Raw genomic sequence first — 12,766 nt, forward strand, 5'->3', positions numbered from 1 at the left:
AGTAAAATAAGACAAAAAAAAGCTGCTGCATGGTGAAATGTTTTGAGGTATAGATATTTTATTTATTACATTTGTATCCCACATTTTCCCACCTATTTGTAGGCTCAATATGGCTTACACAGTACCGGAGAGGCGTTACAGACTCCGGTGTAAACAAATACAAGGTGATGTGGTAACATAAAGTTCATGTGGCATGGCCACATTGGGGAAACGTACATCGGAAGAGTTGAGTATTGTCCATATTTACCTTTTACCTGGATATAGTAAAGTGGAAAAAAAAAGAAGAGAAAAAAATCCTGTTAGAAATGTAGAGAGACGCCGTGCTCTTCACTCCTTGCTACTGTCAGTTGTTTGCACTGCATGTTTATTATTTATTTAGGTTTTAATTTACACTTTTTCTTTGGTAGCTGAAGTCATATTACCTACTGTACTTGAATGTATTTCCTTGTCACCAGATGGCTTAAAATATAAGACTATACCGGAGGCCAGGTTCCGTGTTAGGAGTCACTTTAAGGAAAAGGATCTTGGGGTCATCGTGGGGAAGTATTTCCAGTGTGTGGTGGTGGCCTAGAAAAGCAAATAGAATGTTAAAAATTGTTCAGAAAGGACAGTGAATAAATTGGATAGTACTGCAGTGCCTCTGTATCATTTTATGATGCAACTGCACTTTGAGTATTTGTGGTGTTCTGGTGAGGCTGAGAAGAGATAAGATAGAGATTTATGAAACATAAGAGGGGTAGAACAGGTTACACAGTAAATGATAGTGGATAAAGACCTGCCTAACCAAGGCAGCTAGAGCCGTACTCACCACTTTGTGCAGTTTACACTCCTTCATGATTGAACAATGGCATAACAACCAGGGCAGTTAGCAATTTACCTAGGCAGTTCTACATGATGCTGCAGTATCACACTACCTTACCAGTAGTCTGAAGAGTGTTTTTATTATTATAGCCTCAGCATAGTCACATTCATTATAACGACTAAACCAACAGTCCAACCATCTTGCTAATTAACAACATTTTACTCTATAATGTCAACCTTAAAATGTCTTCCTCTCCCTCATAGAGATACATAACACCCACATATGTAACATATGATATAAATGTGATATAGAACACGGATACTTGATCCTGATATGTATTTTTGCTATTTTGGAAACAGACCATAGAAGTAGTTCCCAACTACTGGAGTTGTCATTGAAACCCATGCCAGTTCACTCTGACCTATTTTTACTATTTTGATGACACAAACCATAGATGTCTACCAAGTACTGGCCTTGTTTCCCAACTTTTTCACCATTCCTGTCTATCATGAGTTAATTTAAGTTTTGTTTTGATTTCATCCCATGCATTTTTGAATTATGTCACCATTTGTCTTCACCATCTCCATCCACCACCCTCTGTGAAAAAGTATTTACTGATATTGAATTTTAACTGCCAAACATTAGACCATTCTCAGTTTTTGTAGATCACTTTGCTTATTTTTCACTCCCTCTGGGTTGTCCACTCTGTTGCAAATCTTTGTCATCTACAAAAAGACAAACTTTTCCTTCTATCCATTCAGCAATGTTGTTTACAAATATATTGAATAGAATTGTCCCCAGCGTTGGCACACCACTACTCACCTTTATTTTCTTTGACCAGATCCCATTTATCACCACCCTCTGTCAGTCAGCTAGTTTCCAATCCAGTTCAGCACTTTGCTTCCTGATTTTAGCCCACTTGGTTTAATTTCTGAACCTTTTATGAGGAACTTTCTCCGAGGACAAGCAGGCTGCTTGTTCTCACATGTTGGTTGGCGTACCAAGGGGGTGGGGGCGGTCCGCCCTGGGTGCACGCCGCTGGGGGGGGGGTGGTGCTGTGCGCCTGTCGGCTCTTCGTTTTCATGCTCCCTTTGCCCCGGAACAGGTTACTTCCTGTTCCGGGGCAGAGGGAGCATGAAAACGAAGAGCCAGCGTCGACGACGGAAGGACCACTTACCCTCTGTACAAGAGGTGTTGATGCGCCGGTCTCCAGACAGCCCGGTACTGCCTTCTCCTCAAAGGAAGATGCTCAAGAATCAGTGCAGAGAACTTTTTGGGTATTGGAGTTATTAGGGTTCATTATCCGCCCATAGTCCCACCTGCTTCCAGTTCAACAGTTGGAATACATAGGAGACCTTGCTGAAGAAAATGCAGGATATGCTCTTAAATGCCCGACATGGCCATGTTTCAGCTAGAATACTGGCTGCATCAGGGACATACAATACTACAATAAATAACATAAGAACTAATCAGTAAAAAGTTCAGATGGTCACATTTAGATAGATAGATAAATAAATAAATAAATAAATAAACAATCCTTATACAAACCATCAGATGTTAAATGAATAAAAGTTAATTAAGAAATTCAATTAAGAAACTAAACTATATCCACTAAAACACTCTACCAGCATTACAATTTTAAAAAACAATGAAATCACAGAGAATGGCACCAACTTGGTAAGGCATTTTCTGTGATTTCATTGTTTTTTAATCACTATTTTCTCCGAGGACAAGCAGGCTTACCATTCTCACAAGTGGGTAGATGCACCCTGCATCGCCTGGGTCGGCAAAATGCCAACAAAAAAAGAACGAGAGCTTTCTGGAGTGCGAGGAGTGCTCCAACGTGCATGTGCAAGTGCCTTCCTGCCTGCAGCGTGGCTGCATCTTTCAGTTTGTTTTCTCCACGTGAGGAGCGGCAGCTTTTTTCTCTTGTTCCTCACTTTCGGGAGAGAGCTATTTTTGTGCTTTTCAGTGGTTTTTTGCTACCCACTTCCTTTATTTTATTTTATTTGTTTAAAAAAAAAAAAAAAAAAAGTCCCTTATAATCCTTAGTTTCTTGGTCCACGTTTAAGTTTCTGTTCTTTTTCGGCGCGAGCTGGTTTTAGGCCTACTTGGTTGGGTCTCCTTTTTGTGCCTTCTTTCCCCTTTTTTAGGCACCATCTCAACTTTTAATTTTGCCGAAGCCATTTTTCCTTCCATGTCATTGAAGACTCCCAGTGGCTTCAAACGCTGTACCCGGTTTGAACTCGGGAAAAGACACACATTCTTGGTGTCTACAGTGCCCTGCCAATTGTGTCCTTTGTCTTTGTATAAAAAAAATGTCCCGAGAGGCCCAACCTAAGAAGATTTGTGGGGCCAGGTCCGGTTCTTTGACGTTGGCATTGGCATCGAGGTCGGAGGTGTCAGCATTGACATTGAGTGGTGCACCGGCATCGGGAGTCATGGTAGGGATGGCTGCTACGAGACCCCGAGACACTGGGAGCGATGTGATGCATCGAGTGGGTTTCCACCTGTCTCGAGGCCTCCTGCTATGCAGGCCCCTGGGACCATCCATCATCAGACCCGACCCCAAGGCGACATGAAGATTTGACGTCGGCACTGAAGAGCATGGGTGACATGCATCGGGTGAAGGCCAAGAAGCGCTGTCATGAATCTCCGTCGACACTCAGTGCCGCTAGCTCTGGAGTGCTGAGCGATTTGGCACCTGAAAAGCGTTGACGCTAGGAGGACCGCTCCCCCTCCATCCAGGAAGTGCCAATGCAAGCGTCTCCTAGCAGCTGAGGTCCTGCTCCAGCACTGGCCTCAGCGGTGCTCCAACCGGCATCCGGGCCTTGCTCCATGAGCTTCTGGAAGGTCTAATGCAGCGATGTGTGTCAGAATCGGAGGTGCTTGCACCTTCCATGCCTTCTGCTGCGGCCTCGCCTGGCCCTCAGCCTGCGGTGTGGCTGGCGGCGCCACTTGTGGTTCTGGTGTCGACAGCACCCAGGCCGGTACCCCTGCAATGTTTGTGGAGGAAGCTTCGCCGGAGTTGAGAAGGGAGATGCCTCCTCAACACCGTTCTCGAAGGCATGGATTCTCGACGTCGAAACGGGCTCGGTCTCGGACATCCCTGAGGGAACTGCTATATGATACCGAAGAGGAGCACTCATGGGAATCAGAAGAGGATCCCAGGTTCATTTCCTCAGATGAGTCCTATGGGATCCCTTCTGAGCCCTCCTGTCCACCTGAGAGCCTCTCATTCGCTTCTTTTGTACGGGAAATGGCTGAGGCCATTCCATTCCCTATAGAAGTGGAGGGATGAGCCCATGGTCAAGATGCTCGAGGTTGTGGACTACACCTCCCCTGCTAAGGAGGCAGTGACGTCTCCTCTCTATGAGTTACTTAAGGCAGTCCTCATTAGGAACAGGGTGTCCCCTCTGTCCCTGTGGTCCCCAAGAAAATTGACACCCAGTATCGGATCCATGGGGAACCTGGGTTGGTAAGGTCTCAGTTACCCCATGACTCCATGGTGACGGATGCCGCCCTCATAAAAACGAGGAGTACTAGGGACTATGCTCTGCTCCCCCAGGCAGAGAAGCTAGAACCCTGGACTCTTTTGGGAAGAAAATGTATCAAGCCTCTATGCTCATCTCCCGTATTCAGTCATACCAGCTCTTCACGAGTGTTTACTTACAGAACTCAGTGCGGCAGCTGTTATTAGATTGTAAGCTCTTTGAGCAGGGACTGTCTTTCTTCTATGTTTGTGCAGCGCTGCGTATGCCTTGTAGCGCTATAGAAATGCTAAATAGTAGTAGTATAGTAGTAGATTTGGTCGATGCACTCCCTCCGGAGCAGGCCGAGCCATTTCGCCATTTGGTCAAGCAGCAGAAGGCGTGTTGCAAGTTACTCGCCAGGAGCACTTACGACACTTTTGACGTGGCATTCAGTATCTCTGCCCAAGATATAGCAATGCGCAGGCTCTCATGGCTGCGTGTTTCTGACCTGGACCATTCTGTCCAGCAGAGAATGGCGGATGCCCCTTGTCAGGGGTTTAATCTTTATGGAGAGAAGGTCGAGGAGGTTACGGACCAAATGAAGAAGCACACTGATGCTATGTCTTCTTTCTCCCACCAGTCGTCTTCTGTAACTGCCACCTCATCCAGGAGGTATTTTGGTAGGTTGCAGAGTGCCCCTTATTCCTATTCCAGGCGTAGGTACGGTCTGGCTCACCAGCCTGCTCAGGCTCAGCCCCAGTGCACTCATTCTCGTCATCAGCGTGTGCCCAAAGCCCCTGCTGCTCCCCAGCAAAAGCAAGGGACAAGCTTTTGACTGGCTCCAGCAGAGCATAGTCAGTAAAAGTGTCCACCCCGGACGACTGGTAGGGGGGATTTTGATTTTTTTTTCACCAAAGGTGGCCTCTAATAACCTCCGACTGGTGGGTTCTTCAAATAGTCTGGCTTGGATGCACATTCAATTTGCTTTCCAAACCTCCAAATTGTCTACCGGGAGCTCATTCTCTGCCCTTCTACAGGCCCATGCAGTTGAACCCGTTCCACCAGGGGAAGAAGGATAGGAATTCTATTCCAGGTACTTCCTTGTGCAGAAAAAAATGAGGGGGGGGGGGGGGAGTGCGTCCCATCCTACACCTAAGGGCGCTGAACAGATTCTTAGTCCGAGAAAAGTTCAGGGTGGCTTCCCTGGGCACCCTTCTTTGGTTTCGGCTGGGAACACATCACTTTCGGTACCGTGTGTTGCCTTTTGGCCTCAAGTCAGCTCCCAGGGTATTTACCAAGTGTCTAGGGTTAGTTACAGCATCACTAAGCAGACTTGGGAGTTCATGTGTTTCCTTATCTCGATTGATTGACTGGTGAAGAGCCACCTCCGAGGATGGTGCTCGGGAGTCCGTGTGACTGACTATTTGGGTACTGAAACTACTGGGGTTCGTGATCAACTACCCCAAGTCCCATCTCCATCCTGTTCAACAATTGTAGTACATAGGAGCCCTGCTCGATACAAGTACTGTCTGAGATTACCTCCCGGAGGCACTTGCAGACAATCTTCTTTCGCTAGCATCCAAGGTTCAGACATCACAGCAGGTCACAGCTCAGCAGATGTTGAGATTATTGGACCACCTGGCTTCTACAGTATATGTTACACACATGACACGGCTACACATGAGATCTGCTCAATGGACCCTGGCTTCTCAGTGGTATCTAGCCACAGGAAGTCTAGAAGATGTCATCCAAGTGTCCCTGGAGCTTTAGCGCTCTCTTCAGTGGTGGACAATTTGGTCCAATTTGATCTTGGGACTTCTATTCCAAATTCCTCAGCTGCAAAATGTTCTGACGATGGTTGAGGAGCTCACGTAGATGGGCTTCACACCCAAGGAGCTTGCTCCCTCCAGGAAACAAATCTTCAGATCAATCTTCTGGAGCTCAGAGTGATCTGGAACACTCGAAAGGCTTTCAGAAGTCGGCTGTCCCATCAAATTATTCTCATTCAAACAGACATTCAGGTTCCCATGTATTACACCAGCAAGCAGGGGGGCACCAGATCTCACCCTCTGTGTCAGGAAGCCATCCAGATGTTTCATTGGGCTCGCCAACATAGCATGTTTCTCCAAGCCACTTATCTGGCGAGCGTAAACAACGACCTGGCCGACATACTGAGCATGATAATGCAACCTCACTAGTGGTCTCTAAATATGGGCATACCCCGCAAGATCTTCTGAGCATGGGGCACCCCCTCAGTGGATCTTTTTGCCACTGAGATCAATCACAAGGTCCCTCAGTTATGTTCCAGGCTTCAGGCCCACGACAGACTAGCATCAGATGCATTCCTTCTTCATTTGGGGACAGGCCTTCTGTATGCATATCCTCCGATACCTCTAGTGGGAAAGACTTTTTAGTTTTCAACATTTTATTGATGACAAAGCGTTCTCCGAGGACAAGCAGGCTGCTTGTTCTCACTGATGGGTGACGTCCACGGCAGCCCCTCCAATCGGAATCTTCACTAGCAAAAACCTTTGCTAGCCCTCGCGCGCCGATGCGCACCGCGCATGCGCGGCCGTCTTCCCGCCCGAAACCGGCTCATGCCAGCCAGTCTTCTTTTGTTCGTGCTCGGTACGGTCGTGTTATGCCGTTCACGCCCCTTAAGTTGACCTCGCGCGTCTCTTTTGACTTTTCGCAAAAAAAAAAAAAAAAAGGATTTCGGAAGAAGACCTTTTTGGTCTTTTTCCCTTTCCTCTATTTCCAGTTTTTGCCCCGGTAAGTTTCTTTTCGTCTTCGGGGTAGGCCCTTTTGAGGCCTGGGGTCAAATTTTTTCTCCCCCTCTTTTTGGTGCCTTACGCAATCAAGAGTTTTGATCTCGCCGGCGTGATTTTTCCGTCCATGTCATCGAAGTTTCCCAGCGGCTTCAAGAAGTGCACCCAGTGCGCCCGGGTAATCTCGCTCACTGACAGGCACGCGCCGTGTCTTCAGTGTCTGGGGGCTGGGCACCGCCCGCAGGCCTGTAGTCTGTGTTCCCTTTTACAAAAGCGGACTCAGGTAGCGAGATTGGCCCAGTGGAATGTTTTGTTCTCGGGCTCTTCGTCGGCATCGGCACCGGGAGTATCGAGTACATCGACGTCGACAGCGTCTAGACCTCCGTCCTCGGCCGCGACTGCATCGAGTGCATCGAGGCATTGACCCTCTGCATCGGGGCTGAGACATCGGAAGGCTGCGTCGGTGGTACCGGGACCTCCACTTCTGCTGATGTCGTCGGACGGTGGTGCTTCGACTGGAGTGCAGGTGAGGGCTGTCCATTTCCCTGCTGGTGGTGGTGAGCCTTCGGGTGGGTCTCCCCCTACCCTGAGGGCTCCTGCGGTACAGCCTCCCCGAGACCGACCTTCTTCGGCCTCGGCCCCGAGGAAGCGACGGTTGGATTCTACGTCCTCCTCATCGGTGCCGGGAAGCTCCGGTGACATGCTTCGTTCCAAGAAGTCGAGGAAGCATCGACACCGGTCCCCTTCCCGTATCGGCACCGAGAGCTCTGGGTCGCCGAGGGAGTCGGCACCCAGTAGGCATCGGCACCGAGAGGACCGCTCACCCTCTGTTCAAGAGGTGTCGATGCGCTCCACTATGGACAGCCCGGAACAGCCTCCACGCCCGGAACAGACTCTGACATCGACACCTGCATCGGCTTCCACGTCTTTCTCCACAGCCGCTCTGCACGAGAGTCTCCGGGCCGTCCTCCCAGAGATCCTGGGAGAGCTGTTGCGCCCTTCCCCTCCGGTACCGGGGGTGCTTGCGCCACCGGTACCGTCGAGTGAGGCGCCGGCTGGCCCCTTGCTCGGGGTGAGGTCTCCGACATTGGTGCCGCTTGCGGTACCGACTGCGGTCGCCTCCCAGGAAGGCTCCCCGACGACGTTGGCGGAGGGAGCTTCGCCGGTGCGGGCGAGGGAGTCTATCTCTTGACGCTCCCACCGTGGCCGTGGTTCCACGGAGTCGAGCCGGGCACGGCTTCAGACACAGGTCCGTGAACTTGTGTCTGATACCGATGGTGAGGCCTCGTGGGAGGAGGAGGAGGACATCAGATATTTCTCTGATAAGGAGTCTGATGGCCTACCTTCTGATCCCACTCCCTCCCCTGAAAGGCAGCTTTCTCCTCCCGAGAGTCTGTCTTTTGCGGCCTTTGTCCGGGAGATGTCTACGGCCATCCCCTTCCCGGTGGTTGTGGAGGACGAGCCCAGGGCTGAAATGTTTGAGCTCCTGGACTATCCTTCTCCACCTAAGGAAGCGTCCACAGTACCCATGCATTATGTCCTCAAAAAGACATTGCTGGCGAACTGGACCAAGCCATTAAGTAATCCCCACATTCCCAAGAAGATCGAGTCCCAGTACCTGATCCATGGGGACCCAGAGGTGATGCGCACTCAGTTGCCTCACGACTCTGGAGTTGTGGATTTGGCCCTGAAGAAGGCTAAGAGTTCTAGGGAGCATGCTTCGGCGCCCCCGGGCAAGGACTCTAGAACCTTAGACTCCTTTGGGAGGAAGGCCTACCATTCTTCTATGCTCGTGGCCAAAATACAGTCTTACCAGCTCTACACGAGCATACACATGGGAACAATGTGTGGCAGTTGGCGGGCTTGGTGGACAAGCTCCCTCCTGAGCAAGCCAAGCCATTTCAGGAGGTGGTCAGGCAGCTGAAGGCGTGCAGAAAATTCCTGGCCAGAGGGGTGTATGACACCTTTGATGTTGCATCCAGGGCCGCTGCTCAAGGTGTGGTGATGCGCAGACTTTCATGGCTGCGTGCCTCCGACCTGGAGAATAGGATCCAGCAGCGGATTGCGGACTCGCCTTGCCGTGCGGATAATATTTTTGGAAAGAAAGTCGAACAGGTGGTAGAGCAGCTCCACCAGCGGGACACCGCTTTCGACAAGTTCTCCCGCCGGCAGCCTTCAGCGTCTACCTCTACAGGTAGACGATTTTTGGGGGGAAGGAAGACTGTTCCCTACTCTTCTGGTAAGCGTAGGTACAATCCTCCTTCTCGACAGCCTGCGGCCCAGGCTAAGCCCCAGCGCGCTGGCTCTCGTCAGCAGCGTGCGCTCAGGCAGGCCCCTGCAGCTCCCTAACAAAAGCAAGGGATGAGCTTTTGACTGGCTCCAGCAGAGCATAGACGACATCCAAGTGTCAGTGCCGGGCGACCTGCTGGTCGGAGGGAGGTTGAAAGTTTTTCACCAAAGGTGGCCTCTCATAACCTCCGATCAGTGGGTTCTCCAAATAGTCTGGCAAGGATACACCCTCAATTTGGCCTCAAAACCTCCAAATTGTCCACCGGGAGCTCAGTCTTACAGCTTCCAACACAAGCAGGTACTTGCAGAGGAACTCTCCGCCCTTCTCAGCGCCAATGCGGTCGAGCCCATGCCATCCGGGCAGGAAGGGCTGGGATTCTATTCCAAGTACTTCCTTGTGGAAAAGAAAACAGGGGGGATGCGTCCCATCCTAGACCTAAGGGCCCTGAACAAGTATCTGGTCAAAGAAAAGTTCAGGATGCTTTCCCTGGGCACCCTTCTCCCCATGATTCAGGAAAACGATTGGCTATGCTCTCTGGACTTGAAGGACGCCTACACGCACATCCCGATACTGCCAGCTCACAGACAGTATCTGCGATTTCAGCTGGGCACACGTCACTTCCAGTACTGTGTGCTACCCTTTGGGCTCGCCTCTGCGCCCAGAGTGTTCACGAAGTGCTTGGCTGTGGTAGCAGCGGCACTTCGCAGACTGGGAGTGCATGTGTTCCCTTATCTCGACGATTGGCTGGTGAAGAACACATCAGAGGCAGGAGCTCGACAGTCCATGCAGATGACTATTCGCCTCCTGGAGCTATTGGGGTTTGTGATAAATTATCCAAAGTCCCATCTTCTCCCAGTGCAGAGACTCGAATTCATAGGAGCTCTGCTGGATTCTCGGACGGCTCGTGCCTATCTCCCACAGGCGAGAGCCAACAACTTGTTGTCCCTCGTCTCGCGGGTGCGAGCGTCCCAGCAGATCATAGCTCGGCAGATGTTGAGATTGCTGGGCCACATGGCCTCCACAATTCATGTGACTCCCATGGCCCGCCTTCACTTGAGAACTGCTCAATGGACCCTAGCTTCCCAGTGGTTTCAGGCTGCTGGGGATCTAGAAGACGTGATCCACCTGTCCACGAGTTTTCTCAAATCCCTGTATTGGTGGACGATTTGGTCCAATTTGACTCTGGGACGTCCTTTCCAAATTCCTCAGCCACAAAAAGTGCTGACTACGGATGCGTCTCTCCTGGGGTGGGGAGCTCATGTCGATGGGCTTCACACCCAAGGAAGCTGGTCCCTCCAGGAACGCGATCTGCAGATCAATCTTCTGGAGTTACGAGCGGTCTGGAACTCTCTGAAGGCTTTCAGAGATCGGCTGTCCCACCAAATTCTCCAAATTCAGACAGACAACCAGGTTGCCATGTATTACATCAACAAGCAGGGGGGCACCGGATCTCGCCCCCTGTGTCAGGAAGCCGTCAGCATGTGGCTCTGGGCTCGCCGTCACGGCATGGGTGCTCCAAGCCACATACCTGGCAGGCGTAAACAACAGTCTGGCCAACAGGTTGAGCAGGATCATTAAACCTCACGAGTGGTCGCTCAACTCCCGAGTGGTGCGACAGATCTTCCAAGCGTGGGGCACCCCCTTGGTAGATCTCTTCGCATCTCGAGCCAACCACAAGGTCCCTCAGTTCTGTTCCAGGCTTCAGGCCCACGGCAGACTGGCATCGGATGCCTTCCTCCTGGACTGGGGGGAAGGTCTACTGTATGCTTATCCTCCCATACCTCTGGTTGGGAAGACTTTATTGAAACTCAAGCAAGACCGTGGCACCATGATTCTTCTGCTCCTTTTTGGCCGCGTCAGATCTGGTTCCCTCTTCTTCTGGAGTTATCCTCCGAAGAACCGTGGAGATTGTTTTCCGACCCTCATCACACAGAATGAAGGGGCGCTTCTGCATCCCAGCCTCCGATCCCTGGCTCTCATGGCCTGGATGTTGAGAGCGTAGACTTTGCCTCTTTGGGTCTGTCAGAGGGTGTCTCCCGTGTCTTGCTTGCTTCCAGAAAATATTCCACTAAGAGGAGTTACTTCTTTTTATGGAGGAGGTTTGCCGTCTGGTGTGACAGCAAGGCCTTAGATCCTCGCTCCTGTCCTACACAGACCCTGCTTGAATACCTTCTGCACTTGTCTGAGTCTGGTCTCAAGACCAACTCTGTAAGGGTTCACCTTAGTGCAATCAGTGCATACCATTACCGTGTGGAAGGTAAGCCGATCTCAGGACAGCCTTTAGTTGTTCGCTTCATGAGAGGTTTGCTTTTGTCAAAGCCCCCCGTCAAACCTCCTACAGTGTCATGGGATCTCAATGTCGTTCTCACCCAGCTGATGAAACCTCCTTTTGAGCCACTGGACTCCTGCCATCTGAAGTACTTGACCTGGAAGGTCATTTTCTTGGTGGCAGTTACTTCAGCTCGTAGAGTCAATGAGCTTCAGGCCCTGGTAGCCCAGGCCCCTTACACCAAATTTCATCATAACAGAGTAGTCCTCCGCACTCACCCTAAGTTCTTGCCAATGGTTGTGTCGGAGTTCCATCTGAACCAGTCAATTGTCTTGCCAACATTCTTTCCCCGTCCTCATTCCTGCCCTGCTGAACGTCAGCTGCACACATTGGACTGCAAGAGAGCATTGGCCTTCTATCTGAAGCGGACACAGCCCAACAGACAGTCCGCCCAATTGTTTGTTTCTTTTGATCCCAACAGGAGGGGAGTGGCTGTGGGGAAACGCACCATATCCAATTGGCTAGCAGATTGCATTTCCTTCACTTACGCCCAGGCTGGGCTGGCTCTTGAGGGTCATGTCACGGCTCATAATGTTAGAGCCATGGCAGCGTCAGTGGCCCACTTGAAGTCAGCCACTATTGAAGAGATTTGCAAAGCTGCGACGTGGTCATCTGTCCACACATTCACATCTCATTACTGTCTGCAGCAGGATACCCGACGTGATAGTCGGTTCGGGCAGTCAGTGCTTCAGAATCTGTTCGGGGTTTAGAATCCAACTCCACCCCCCTAGGCCCATGTTTATTCTGTTCCAGGCTGCACTCTCAGTTAGTTGGATAAATTGTTAGGTCAATCTCAGTTATGTCCTCGCCGTTGCGAGACCCAATTGACCATGGTTGTTGTTTTGAATGAGCCTGGGGGCTAGGGATACCCCATCAGTGAGAACAAGCAGCCTGCTTGTCCTCGGAGAAAGCGAATGCTACATACCTGTAGAAGGTATTCTCCGAGGACAGCAGGCTGATTGTTCTCACAAACCCGCCTGTCTCCCCTTTTGGAGTTGTGTCTTCCCTTCTCTTTGTCTTGCTACATATGAGACTGGCCGGCACGAGCCGGTTTCGGGCGGGAAGACGGCCGCGCATGCGCGGTGCGCATCGGTGCGTGAGGGC

General features: G+C 50.8%; 1 protein-coding gene across 4 annotated transcripts in view; it reads left to right on the top strand.

Annotated features, from left to right (window-relative positions):
* C5H16orf70 (chromosome 5 C16orf70 homolog) overlaps positions 1-12,766 on the top strand; it is a 1,028,424-nt gene that overhangs the window by 154,507 nt on the left and 861,151 nt on the right. The window lies entirely within an intron of this gene.

This window comes from Microcaecilia unicolor, chromosome 5 (assembly GCF_901765095.1).
Source record: "Microcaecilia unicolor chromosome 5, aMicUni1.1, whole genome shotgun sequence".
Taxonomy (NCBI): Eukaryota; Metazoa; Chordata; class Amphibia; order Gymnophiona; family Siphonopidae; genus Microcaecilia; species Microcaecilia unicolor.